Here is a 14,469-nt window from a genome sequence, read left to right on the forward strand (position 1 = left end):
CAAATTTGCTCTACCTCAATTATTATACAAGAAATAAACTTGCTAAGTGGTAATGTTCTGAAATAATAATAATCAAATTTGTAATGTGTAATAACAGAGGCCATTTCTCCCTCAGTGATTAAAGATGCTCAAAATCTGTGCAGCAGAAGCAAAAAGACTGTATCCATTTGATCTTTTCTAAATTCTTTATTACTCACAACAGTGATTACAACATTAATGTAGAATACAACATACATTAAAAAAAGGAATTAAAGAATACATTCTAATACTAGGGGGTAACTCAAAATAAAATTGTAAATATGTATATCCGAAAAATCCCATTTGTTATGAACTGTTATAGTTTAGTAGAACATCCCTGACTTTTGATCCAATTTATAAATCAAGCTGGATCCTACAATTCCCATAATGCAACATTTATTAGACCCTCTTTTCCATTTAGATGTCATCCTCAAAACAACGGGTTCCCTGGTGTATAATTCAGTCGTCAATATTTATAACTTGTGAGCCTGACTGTAAAGTGTCAAACTGCCATGCATGTGTAAAGTTAGTGAAGTGTGCCTTTAATTGGAAATTTAAATTCAAGATGTAATAAGATAAGAGAAGATAATAAAAGATCGACTTTATTTATCAACACACCAGGGAAATGCAGTTGTTACAGCGGCAGACAAGTCAGAATGAGGTAGACAAGAGAATACAAAATATTTAAAAAAATAAGCAATAGAATAAAAAAAATCATAAAATACATATGAAAATGTACATTGCATACACCTTTCTGCAGTGGTTATAAAGTAAAGTGCAGTGGCACAGGATGATTGAACCATCAAGTAAAAAACTGTTTGAATACAAGACTAAACTGAATTCTGGTCATTTGGATGTTGATGCTTCTTTAAGGTGAATTCTCTCTCTATTGTCGGTTGTTTGTATTTCTCTGACAACGTTACAGTAAAGCGTTACAGAGCTTCTCTGACTCTGACAGCGCTGCTACAGGTTCCCACTCAGCGGCTCTTCTGATTGGCTGATCTGACCGAGAACAGTAGTCCCCGGGACCTGACGAGCCGTACCATTTCTGACAACAGGGGTGTAACGATATACTAACCACCGTTGGATGTTACTTCCTCGCCCGTTTAAAACACACGTTGTTCACTAAAACGAAAAATTGAAGCATACCACACACAATTGAATCCCGTTGGTTCTCATACCTCGAGCAATGTAATTTAAAAATAAGTCGGTCATGTCCGTGTGCCCCTCGCTGCATGAAGTCTACGGTTTGGTTCAAAATGGCTGAAGAGTAACAGATATGAGGATCGACGGCTTTGCCAGGTATTTGGGGCAAATGAGCCTGTGTGTAGTCTGAAGGCGTCCCTCCACATAACTGGGGATCCAGGTGAGACATGTTTAAAGTTAATCCCACATTTCAACCCAGCCCGCCGCTTTTACACCGAGGAAATGAGGCCAAACATGGCTGGTTTGCAGTGTTGTTACGGTAGCCTCTCCATGCAGCATGAAGCATCTGTGGCTTTAACTCTTTACTCACAGAAAAACAACAGCTTCAAACTCGAATAGCAGTCACCTCGAAGCGTAGGGGTCGAGGCAGGATGCACACGCAACACGCAGCAGGTACATGCATGTGGCTAACGTGTCACTCAGTGTGTGTGGAGCTAATGCAGAGCAGGCCTGTGGCTAACCCTACAGCTGTGCAGCGAGCAAAACGTCATTACTGTAAGATTCCCCGCGGTCAGTGCACAAACACACTCGAGCTGAAATACGTGCAAACACACGCACTGAACTGTCTTCAGCAACTTCCGCCATCAACTCATCTCCAAGACGTGCACCTGAGCATATTTATGTTGTGGAGGTGTGCAACTCAGTGGAGGAGGAGTTTCGGAAGGTGTGTGGAAGTTAGTGACTCTCACTGAGTAATGTAGACTTGGATTGAGCACATGTCTCTACCTTAAACATAGTTTGAATCAGTATTCAACGTTTTTGGTTGCTGTTGTTTTCGTAGCATGAGCTAAAAGCAGCGAGGAAGCTGTTCCCCATGTTGGAGCACAGGTGTAAACACAAGGGTGTCACACCTGGTTCAATTCAGGTTTGTGCAGATCGGCAGAAGGTTTTGTCAAGCGTGAGAGATGATGCCTGGATATGTTCATTCCATGGTGTGTTTACTACTTCTGGTCATTGTAGGACTTTGCAAGCAAGGTCTGTTTCCCGGGACTGTACTTACAGGTTTTCATCTAGTTTTATTTAGCTTTCTCTACAACAGGTTATTCATTATCTATCTATCTATCTATCTATCTATCTATCTATCTATCTATCTAGCAAGCTATCTAGCTATGAGGATATAGATTTTATCCATCTCAGTTTCTCTAACAGACCCTTGTTTGAATAATTTGCCTGAGGGTTGGGTTCTCTGAACCTTTCATCATCATCATTTTGTAAGTGATGTTGCACAGCACTTAATTCTTTGGTAAATCACAAAAGATCGGATGTGCTACTTGCAAGTGTGCAACATTAACTATCAATTGTAATGCAGGGGAGGCCAAGTGCATATTGTAAGCATAATAATAGCATAATATGTTTATATCCCTTTAACACCATTACAGAAAGCATTCTCAGCACCAGTCTGATGTACTTCATTGTCATCAGTTGACAATTCAATTGACTCATTATCAGCCACACTAAATAGTAGTGACTAAAGCCGTGTTCAGACAAGGACCGCAGTTTGTTTTTCACACAGGCACAACGCAAGCGGAGGTTCTCTGCACAGACGCTTTTACAACAGCATCAAATCCTCTGTAATAATCATGCAAGAGGTGGAGCAGCCGGGTAGAGGGGGGAAGTGACTGTTGTGTTAGAAACATCATGTGAGAGCAACTGTCCGAGTGAGAGGCTCTGACTTTCTCTGCCTGACCTCCTAGTATAAAGTCCATAAGCAGTCAGTAGAATTCAATGTGTGAACACAGTGAGGGATCCCCCGCTGGATTCACTGCAAGTGATTTGGGGGGGGGGGGGGGTGATGAAGATGTGGTGATAAGAGCTGAAGTCACTTCCTGCCACTGTTCGGCTGCTCTACCTCCCACATGAATAATAAGGAGGATTTGTTGCTGTTGTGAACCTCCCGCTGCATTGTGCATTTGTGTTGGTAAACTTCAAATCCAATTCTCCGGACCTTACCTGCAGGTCATGTCTGAAAACGGCCATAGTGTCAGCAAATATTTCAGGGATCAGAATCGGTGTTAGGTCGGTTTTACTCATGCCTCTCAACAGAAAGTAAACATTAGGGTTGAATGTTGTAGAAAGAGCACAAGGAGCTTGGTGCATTTGTCTGGACAGCTGGAAAGCTTGCATGATATCACTTGGTCCGCGCTGACACTACGATTAAATATGACTTGTAGAATTTGGGGTACTCCTCTACTCCTCAGTTTTAAGTATCAATGCCAGACTGAGAAACGTCAGTGGCCCTGCTGCATTTCGTAAGAGAGTGAGACAGTTACGATTGAACACCTACGATTTTAAAGGTTCAGTGTGTAAGATTTAGTGTCATCTAGTGGTGAAGTTTCATGTTGCAGCTGAATACCATTCACATTACCCTTCCCTTCCAAACATGAAAGAGAACTTGTGGAATCCTTTGAGTGACCATTAAAAACTCAAAAGGTATTTAGATTGTCCGGGTTTGGGCTACTGTAAAAAACATGGCAGCCTCCGTAGAGACGTCCTGCTGCTAATGTAAATATAAAGTATTTCAATATAAAGGGCCCATTCTAGGGTAAAGAAAACAACAATTTGTACAATTTAAATGAAACACACTAGTTAAAACTTATACAATTATTTTATATACAATTTATGTCGATAGATCCCTTTCACCTAAATCGTACACACTGGACCTTTAAGTTATCTAGAATCTGATCAGCTGCGGTGAATTAAGATGGATTTTGGGGAGAGGTGAAAGAGAACAGTTCTCTCTAGTCAGAGCCATCTCATAGGAACTGGAAATCTCTCTCTCTCTGTGGTAAAGGGTCTGTTCCAGAGAGTGTTCCTGGTTTTCCTTTCCAGATGCAACAATTTAGTATTTTCACTATCTGCAGCAGCCCAGTTTTTGTCACAGGAAAGGAACGTTAAAGGTCAGGAAACCTCATGTATCTTAGGTCCTAATGTGGGGAAAGTTGATGAAAGCAGTATTTTGTTTTCATGAAAAGCTTCACTTTCACAGTTAACACTAGTTTACAATGGCCTGTTCAGACTACAAAGACAGTTTCCATTGGTTTTCCGCTGTTGAGTCTTCAGTGTCTTATACTGAGGGTAATTCTATTTGCTGTGTGTCAGATCAGTTAAACAAAGGTCTGACTTGTATTAAGGAAACATTATTAAGACGTACGGAGAGAAACGGCTTTCACAGTATACAACGTTTTTCCTCTGTAGAAAAGTGCTGTCTCAGCAAAATTTTGTGCTGATGATGTAAAGGGATTCACACCACACATATCAGCAAACACTTTTTAGAATTTGGTACAATGTTCACACTCAGAAACTGCCACAACAGAGACAATAGCTAGTCTATGATGCTTCTTGATTTTCAAAGTTAGATATTCAGAAATGTGCTGGCTCACAGCACATTCATAAGATCCTTTTCATCCTGCTGTAATAGAGTACTATATAGATTACTATGACTAATGTGGATACTTACTCAAGAAGGCCCCTAATTTACAGATAACTGTAAGTATGAATGTAAAGTCAATTTAATTATATATGGATGGATGTTTTGCCAAGTACTTTTTGGTGCATACATTCTTCCAGTTAAACACCATGTGCTACTTGTCTACCAGAAATATGTCTTTGCAAAGGGTGCTGACACCTTGGGGAGTCTTGCTAACCCTGGAGTAGGTATGTTTTTGTACAATCAGTGTTTCATAATTTAAACTCCTTTCTTTATTCCTGACAGGGTGGATAGGTCATTAAAACTGCACATGTACTATCAAATATGGGAAATAAAATAAACATACATTATAACTAAAACGTTAACTGTATAAATAAATATGACATGTCCAAACTATGTGGAGAGCCCCTTTTTAGTAGATATAGCCCAATAATTCAGCCAGGCTGATTTAAAGTGGTTGCAGATACACTATTATAGGTGTCAGGCCTATATCTTGTCTGTTATGCTGTGTCATAATTTCACTAATTCGTCAATTGTCACTAATTTGAGAATCTAATTTGATAATTAATTGCTAAATGGAATTTTCTTGGCAATATTGTAAAAATGGGATAGTGTCAGATTCTCAAATGTAATCATTTGTTGCTTAAACTGCTCAAATATCATGATAGATATTTTTCACAGTTTTACTACGTTTTGCAGATGTAGCAGTTAATTGATTAGTTGAGAAAATAACCGCCAGATTAAATTCATAATGACAATAATTGTAAATTGTCCTAAGGAAAACTGTATTGTCCGGATTACCAGAAGAGGTAAGGTATGCTGTAGGTGGATTTCTCATTACAATCTGGGAAAATATAACCTGAAACATGCCACATGCCATGAGAGTGAAGTGGAAAAATATGGGTTCAGTTTTTTTTGGGGTGATCTAACCCTTAAATGCTTTCAATGTTATAAAATGCCCCTCTACCTGTTGTGGGCGCTCTCTGTTAGAGTGAAGGCCATTTCAGGTAACCGGATGTTGTATGGTTCATTTAGGGATCAGCCTAATATGAAGTAGTCGTCAGTTATGAAGCGTATAAAGCTTTGATACTGGCTCGGTTTCATCCGCTAACTTATGTTGCTGTTACCTTTTTGTTATTCCCTTCCAACATGCTTTTCACTTTCGTAAGTAGACACATTTTGTCAAGATTTTCTGCCGAGTCAGAACAGCTCCTTGCCTATAGATGAGTCAGAAAGAGGAACAGCCTTCATACACACACACAGACACACAAACACACACACACACACACTTACTACCCAGTGAAGCCGTGGGTAAACACCTCACACTTTTAAGGTTCATAGCATATGATTTTAAAAGAACAATTACACTGCGTGATGATATTTATCAGCAGAATATGAGTTAGGGGCTGGCATGTAAACCTGGCATCCAGCGTAAACACACGCTATGCCGAATGACTGGAGCGTTTACTCTGGCTGCAGCAGCTCCAGTGTGGTTTCACATGTGGCGAGACATAGAGGGTGGAAGCAGGCAGAGGAAACTTAGATGCTTGTCTAACATTTCCGCTCAATCATAACCAAGATCATGTTACCATAACACACACACTCTCTCACAGACACACACATAAGGCGCCACTCATTGCCAGGCTTTGAAGTACCGATCTAAAGTCTGAAGCTAACTAAAAGCGTTCCCAAATCTTGTTGACATTTTACACTCGGGGTATGATGATGCAGCCAAACATCCAGTCACTCCGCATCAACTGTCTTGGACACTGTAGCTGCCACTGATTGTTTTTCTGGCTTAATTCTTGCTTAAAGGCATGGCCTACTTTTTCAATTATGGCTTCATTACTTCACGGGTGCAATATCGGCACTACACAGCTGAATTAAAATACAGTGCTCCCCTAAAACATTAGCACCCTGACTAATTCAGATCCTCTTTTGTGAGTTCTGGTGAAAACATCAAGCTCCAGTCAATCAACCCATTTAGCCTAATTGATTAAAACCATTCTAATTTAAAGATCTTTTTTTTGTTATGCCTAAATTCAAGCAGCTGATTCATATCCCGTCTGTTAAGTGCTGCCCAAAAATGTCAAGAGTGGAGAGTTGAAGAACAAGGAAAGTGCATCTCTAGTCTGAATAATGAATGGCGACCATATTGTGGATGGAAAAGGGAGGATGTGGCTCAGTAATAGTCTGGTGAATATTACTTTCTCTGCTAAATTGTTGGTCTTGCTAGACTCTTGTTTCCAAGAAAAGATAATGAAAATTACATGTGAAGCCTAATGACTGACTTTTACAGGATTTGTAGGCTGCAGGCAGCGAAGGCATGTTATTATATTAGGGTACTCCTTGGAGAATTAGCATAGTTCCTGGCTGTGTTCCACTTCTAGCAAACCATTTTCTTTGCCGTGTTCTGGGTAATTTTTTTTCCTAGTGTGGTAACATCTTAAGAGGTTTATGTAGCATGGATATAACATTGCACAACGTATAGGCATTGTTACTGGCTGGTAGTGGTGAGATCTGTTATTTTGCTTACTGTACTGTGTATTTATGATACATGTTACAGCAAGTCTCTTCTAAAAATGTTGTAAATTTTTTAGATGGAGTTCAGCAAAGGCCAACATTTACAAATCAGTTTGTGGTGGTAGCACTTGCCCCTCCCTTGTTATCCCTGTCAAGCTGCCCATGAGTAAGCCCTTACCTCCAAACTGCTCCGTTAGCCAACAACAGATAGGACGATGGTTCCACTCGACCTTGTGCTCTGTGAATAAATGCTAAATAATATCCAGGGTTTCCACTACGTTTATTTTGAAGTGGTGGCCTGCCGCTTCACAATTATAGCCGCCACTGTTTCAAGATTGGGGCAGACACACATTATAGCCCCGGAATGCTTTTATTGTGTCGCAGTCTCGTGTCTGAGTGTTGTCCCTCCCACTCCCCTGTGCTCACTTCACATTTTTAAACACAAATACTAATTAGACATTTTTAGGACCTGTACAGCTTTAATTTGTGCTCATTTGATCCGCTATAGAATTTATCAGAAGTATTTAAACACATTAAAAAAGTCCAACATTTCGTGCGCACACTTCACCTGCCCACACGCAAGATGAGACGTGAAGCACACAGCCAGGACATCGGGGGGGGGGGGGTGGACGGACGGACGGACGGACGGACGGACGGACGGACGGACGGAACCTTATGCAGTAACGGCTATATTCAGTTTTTTTCTTTTTAAGGCTTAGGTGTAGCACACATGCTTTATGTGGAGAGCGTCAGAATAATCAAAAATAACCAAATCACTATTGACTTTATTTGTCTATTCATTTATAGATCTATTTATGAGGGGGTGTTGCTAAAACATTCACTGATATAAAAAGTTCTGCCACTGTCATGAAAAATTAGACTAGTGGCTAAGCCCCGCTATGAGAGGTATTGCTGTCATGGCTTAGATATAATTTTCTATTCAAGTGCAACAGAGAGTTGATGATGTAATTGTTGGCAGCAGGAAAACATGCTGAGTGAAACCTATCAGTTAGCGTTTAGAGATGTGGCAGCACGCTGTTGGTAGGTTATCAGTGTATCCACTGGTAAAATTTATCAGAATCAATCCAATCAACATGTAATCCAATGCATTAGTATTAAGGCTACATCGATACTACCAGTTTTCGTTTTAAAACTAAAACAATCTATTTCCACATCGTTTTAGTTCTGCATTAGTAATAATCTCCATCGCCTCTAACACACCTGAACCATATATCCTGTGACCATTGACCAATTATATACACTTGTGCTCGCTGGTGTAAACAGGAAGTAGATTGTCTACTTAGCATTCGGTTGCTAAGTTATGGAAAATACTTTTTAAGAGAAATAACAATTGGGACATTTTTTGGGGGCAAGGATTTCTTTTTTGAACTGACAATGAGTTGGTTACCAGGGATTATGAGCAATGGTTTACATTCACTGCTGGTAATCAGGTTGTGAACGTAAAAAACAATCACAAACCGAAAGCAGCTGACTCCGTCATTATTCACGAATGTATTTTTTTTTTTTGCCCATCCATAGTACGACGCAGCCTTCGAACTAAAACAGGGCCGGCAGTGTTTCCGAACTTCTGTATAAGGTCTTTAAAACTCCAGAGTAGTATACGTAGCACCAGTGACTGAAAAAAAAGAGAAGAAAACTTAGTAGCACGGATGTGACCTTATTTGGTTGGAGGTTGATGAGGCCGGTCTCTCCTCACTCTCACTCTCTTGGGTGTAAACTGGGTTTGGTTCAGCTCTAATCCCAGTTTTTCCCTTTCAGCATCTACTATACTGCAACCTGAGCTTATCTACACACTTTATGGCTAACTGAAGTAACTTGACTACTGCTAATGGCGCATGCTTTTATGTGGCTGCTGCAACACGCTGGGACTTCTCTTATACACCAGGAGAAACTCACTTCCCACAACTAACACACTATGTGAGAGTCATATTTACGGTTAGACTGTTGATACGTATCGACAAAAAATAGAGTAGCCTATATTTATTCATATAATTATTAAGTGTTTGTCTACCTTCATAGATAAGGGAGCATGCAAAAGGGATACAAGTAGGGATAGAGTAGTTATGAAGAGATAACAGGAGGCAAGCAGAGAAGAAGAGGACAATTTCAACTGTTTAATTTCAAAAACAAAAATAAAATTCTAAATATATTATTATACAACCCCTCCCATAGAAATCTCTTGGTCTATAGGAAACACAGACTACAGTTCTATGGCTGGTTGAAACATATTTTGGCATCCATTGGCAGACAGGCCAAAGAGTTAATTTTGGACTCTGGCTGTAGGACAGGTTCATTTCTGGTGGAATGATTTGGCCCATGTGAAGAATGATACATCTATTTATGTCTGCCAGCCTAAATTTTTCAATTAGGTCCAGACATTTGGGAAAATCTAAGTCATTTTGGGCCTACGTGGGTTTATTCCGTCTGAGATAGGCTAAGTGAATTTGAAACCAAACCCACGCCTTGTCACTCCTCTGAGGTCCGTCCCACCCCTGCGGTGGGCGCGGCACGTGCGTGAAAGGCAGCAGCGAGGCATTCACTTTCATCCCCTTGTCATTTGGCTGTTTCCCAAATGTACTGTCTCAGCCTCCCCCTGCTGCTAATTTCTCAGCTTGTCCCACCCACTGTCTCCTCAGCCTCTCATCTCCATGCCCAGCTTTCCTCCAAACACATTTGTGTGTCTCCCTCTCTTCATCCCACAGCTATGATTTAGGCGTCAGGGTTGCTCGCGCTCCCTCCCAGCCCTGGATCAAGTTACCCTACCATTACTCAGTCCTTCCCCCTGTTGAGGGTGCTCCATGTCAGGCATAGCGGAGCCTGCCTGCCTGCTCGCCGCCTGCCTCTCTGGACCTGCGGACTAGTGCAGTGCAACCACAGACGCCCCTGGTCAGTGGAGTTATTCCAGTTATGGCAAAGACTCTCTGGAAAATGATGCAGAGAAGTGAGTGGCGGGCAGCAGGCTTAGCTGCATTTTCAATTTCATGTGCGGTGAAGAAAACTCCAGCAGATGGGCTGCTTTCAGATGTTACATCAGAAATCTTTTGTGTTGTTTTAATTTCACAAACACAAATCACAGCACTCTTTGTTGGCAGGGTTGTGAGCAACACAACAAATGGAACCCTTCCCCGTTATCACAAGTCGACTGGTGATTTGTGGAACTCATCGTTTTATGGTTATGTAATGTCAGTTCACTTGACGAGTAAAATGTCTTGTTAAAGCCTTCACCGCCCCACTCTCATAAAAGTGAGTGATGCGGACGGTGGTTTGAGGGCCTTGCTATCCCTCTTACAGTACATGTCATGGGAGGGGATAGGAGTTGTCTAGTTGGCTTAGCCAAAGAATGACACTGTAGAAATTTCACTTGCTAGCTTGGCTTTATCACTTGATTAATGCTTGCTGAGTGACCTCTAAATCTACTGAGGAATTGTTGGATCCTATAGGTCTAATTTATTAGAGTCAGCGAAGGACAGTGTATACTGTACCTGTTTCTCTGCCCAAGTCCTTTTATTGGGTATAAAGTTTTATAGAAGCTGCAGCATTGTCCTCCTATTAAGCCTGTTGTCGACTCATTGTGTAGCCATAACTCCCACCCTGCCATCAGCAAGCTTAAAGCTCCTTTTTAATTTATTTAAGTCTGACATATGTCCTTTGCAATGCAAGTTAAAATATACAGGACGGAGCGCTCAGGCTAGGCTAATCCTTTCTAATTGAAAAGGAGGCAGCGTTGTGGGGCAGTGGCTTGTATGTCGCTCATCTCACTGCTTGTTTTACAGTAATGAGACATCTGGGGCCTGAGAATAGAGCTGTTTGTAGAGGAGAAACGGCTCCTGAGCCTGAGGGCCTGAAGGGCTGTCACAGACAAAACAACGAAGCTGACTGCTTGTTTTCTCCTGTCTGTATGTGGGCATTTAATTTTGCCCTAAGTCTGTCTTGGCAGACTTTGCCATACACATTACTTTAGATTTGTATCATTGAAAAGAATAATACATTTGGGATTTTTAGGACAAGGGTAAGAGAAGAGAGAGTTTGCTAATATTAGGCCCACATTCCCTACATTTCCTTTCTTGGTCTGTGGTGTTTTTCAATTTTTAATCATGCCGTTGGTTTGCAAAACTGTAGGCTATATATTATTATGATTAATATTACTATATTCTGAAGTGTAGCTCCAGTTCCTTTAAGTACAAGGTTTGGTTAGATTTTTGGGGGGATTTAGTCGTAATTGGTGTGTATCTGTGGACTGTGCTGGGTGCAGTCTGAACCAATGTATTTCGGGTTTATTTGACACACATATTCGATTCTGCTTTTCAGAGGTACGTGGTTTTAAGGTGCTCAAAACAACTGTGATAATCCTTAAACTTGTTAGGAACATTTGTTTTGGGATCTATTTCTACCAAGGCACACCTGGATGTCAGTTGACTGTAGACTTTGGAAACTCTACACATCTACTGCATTTCCCACTGTATCCATTCAATCTATGGCGGTAGGTCTCTCATGCAACAGATTCCAATTGACAGGTACATACACGATTGAAAGATTTTAATCAATTTTTCTAGAGAGAGGTGCTGCCAAGTTTTTATGATCAATCAATTATACTGGGATGAGCTACAACTCAAAATACTGTATCTGGACAGAAAAGACCTGAGCCTCTCCCTCATATATCGATATCAAATTAACTAACTCAATTTTGCAGGACCTTTTTGAATCAGTTTCACAATTACTTAAGAAGATAGTTATCTTGAAATGACCATCAATCCTTCATGCTCAACTTTATTACATTTAAAAAAAATTTACTAAACCAATTATTTGATTCTCAAAGTAGTTGTTCCTTCATTTTGTTGATCAGTCTACTAGTTGATACATTATTGTAGCTCTAATTCCTACTTTGTTTCATAACTGTCACAGTGTGGTTCCAACTTATATTTCAGCCTGTTAGCCTGGCCCCTGTGCAGCAGGTAGAAAGTATGTTGGTCACAAAAACCTTGGCAGGAATGGATAGTGTCAGACCAAGGGATGACCTCACTAATAGCGATTATGTTATCCTTAAACTGTGCCAGAAACTATTGTTCAATGTGTTTTAAATGCTAATTCTTTCCCAAAGTTTATCGCAATGTAGCAACATTATTTGGTATATTATTACTCCGATCTACGTCTGGTTGCTCTGGACACAGAGCGGTAGCAGCAATCAGGGCAGTGTATATTGAGGAGTTTCTTAGCTTTCCACTCATATTGCTGCATTGTTTTGTGCCTGAAGCTACAAGAAGCCATACTGGCCTCATATTGCCATTTTCACACAGTATTGGTGACCTGGCAGTGCATTAAGCCAGGTCTGGAGCTACACTCTTGATCCAGTTGGACACGCTAAGCCCTCTACAGCTCACCAGAGACCTCTAAATTACTGCTTTTCACAACCAGAAAGGCACCTCAATGTTTGAGGAGGGATTTTTTCTTTGTTTGCTGCCATGTTTTTCTGTCTCAGCAGCAACTACACACAAACAGAAATTGTTTGTACACCTGATATGTTTGCTTGTGCAAGCTGATCCTCTCTTTCGCTGTCAAAAGTAGAAGTAAAATCTCTCTCACACATGCTTGCGTGTCCATGGTACTCCAGTGTTACTTAATGTTGTATCCTCGTCAGGAAAATATACACTCACTCTGAAAGGTATGAAACTGACTAACCTTGGCAAAGACACTTGAGAGGCCAAAGGTTAATTCTAAACTGCTGTAATCCATTATTTGGTCGGTTTGAGAGCAGAGATAGCAGTGGTTCAGCATGTACCTGTCAGTACTAAATGATGCTTATTTCCTGCTAGAGGGAAGGTTGAGGTGGTGTAATAGCAAGCAGCTGTCTCAGCTGGACCTTACTTTTGCTTTTTGTCAGCGTGCTGTTCTCTCATGCTATCCAATGCATGCCAGTACGCCTACTTTTGCCCAAGTTCTGTGCTGCCTCTTCAAGATACCAGCGGTTGTAGGTGGTATGTAGTCATCACAAGAAAAGGCTCTATGCACTTTGATGAGCGATAACTACCTGTGTTGGAGTAAGCAAATGAGAAGCATCATTGTTTGGCCAGCGAGTTCTCTCAACGCCTACCGCTTATGACAATCCTGTTTATTCTTCCTACTCTCTACTTCCTTCTGTGATTAGCTAAATTCTCCATTGATTGGCCAAGTCGAGGCACTGGGAGCTAGCGAGCCATATTTATCACACAGCAAGAGGAGCATGCAGGATGTTGCAGCGGCTGTCCCTCTTTCATTGGAAAACGATAAACATAAATCTGTGGAATGCGTCCATGTGATATAAGTCTACGATGGAGCGGGGCGGCAGGGGAGGATAGAAAAGTCCGATCTGCTCTGCTGTCCTCGGGCAGTAGAATTGGAGAGCCGGAGCTCTATGGGGTTTGCTGACATTTGAGGAAAAAAGCCCACCTTCAGCAAAGGCCGACCTGCAAATCAGTGTCAGGACTGGTGCTTTAAAATGGCGGTGAGGATGTGAGTGCTTCTGAGGAGCCCCCTCAGCAATGAAAAGGGACTTTGGATAGGGCAAGGTTTCTCCCTGTGAATCACAGCTAATTAACTAAGTAATTAAGATCAAAATCTCTGCTCAGAGTAGGACTGTAAATTGTCCATACATTCAAATAGTCCTTGAAAGGAAATCCCTCCCATTTCATGCAAGGGCTAAATTAAAGCGTTCAGACCCGTTCCTCTCTATTATCCCCGCCGTGTGTCACACAAGGGACATCTGTTGAAAAGAGCGAGCCAATGTTACGCTGCGTTAAAGCCCTCTCTGCTCCATCAGAAGCACTGTTCATAATGCATTTGCTATACATATTTCAGGTTGAGTGAATTTATTTCAATAAATAATGTCACTCCAAGGACACGCTTCGATCTTTTCACAGTGGCCACGCTGGTGTAAGCCACACCATATTGTTATCGCATTCCTCTTGTGATAGATTAACAAACAGTTTATAAACAGGGCGCTGAGCATGTCTAAACTTTTATCATCACTGTGCCAAAGTAACTTCTCTTCACGATGGATGTGTTTCCCAGTTTATTCTCCTGCTATGAGCTGCAAGGATATCTATGGGTATGGCTGTAACGTTAAGGCTCACAGGGAATTTCATATAGTGGGCACACATTTGATATGATTCATTGCTTGGCTTAAGTACAGTTGGCTTTTTCTGGTTGGCCCAATTTAGGTGGTGCTGTCTTCTAATGTGTTGACTTTTTAAATGCCCCATCTTTTTCCCGAACTGCATATTGAAGTGCAATACTTCGTG

The 14,469-nt window shown here is 41.1% G+C and overlaps 1 protein-coding gene across 3 annotated transcripts in view; it reads left to right on the forward strand.

Annotated features, from left to right (window-relative positions):
• The first annotated feature begins 1,264 nt into the window (after window positions 1-1,264).
• The window catches only part of znf438 (zinc finger protein 438), a 44,456-nt gene continuing 31,251 nt past the window's right edge, over window positions 1,265-14,469 (forward strand). For all 3 annotated transcript variants that reach the window (XM_053412988.1, XM_053412987.1, XM_053412989.1), the window contains exon 1: window positions 1,265-1,384. The gene's annotated coding sequence lies outside the window, so the exon portion shown is untranslated. The remainder of the gene's footprint in view (window positions 1,385-14,469) is intronic.

The sequence above is a fragment of the Pleuronectes platessa genome, chromosome 20 (assembly GCF_947347685.1).
Source record: "Pleuronectes platessa chromosome 20, fPlePla1.1, whole genome shotgun sequence".
Lineage (NCBI taxonomy): Eukaryota > Metazoa > Chordata > Actinopteri > Pleuronectiformes > Pleuronectidae > Pleuronectes > Pleuronectes platessa.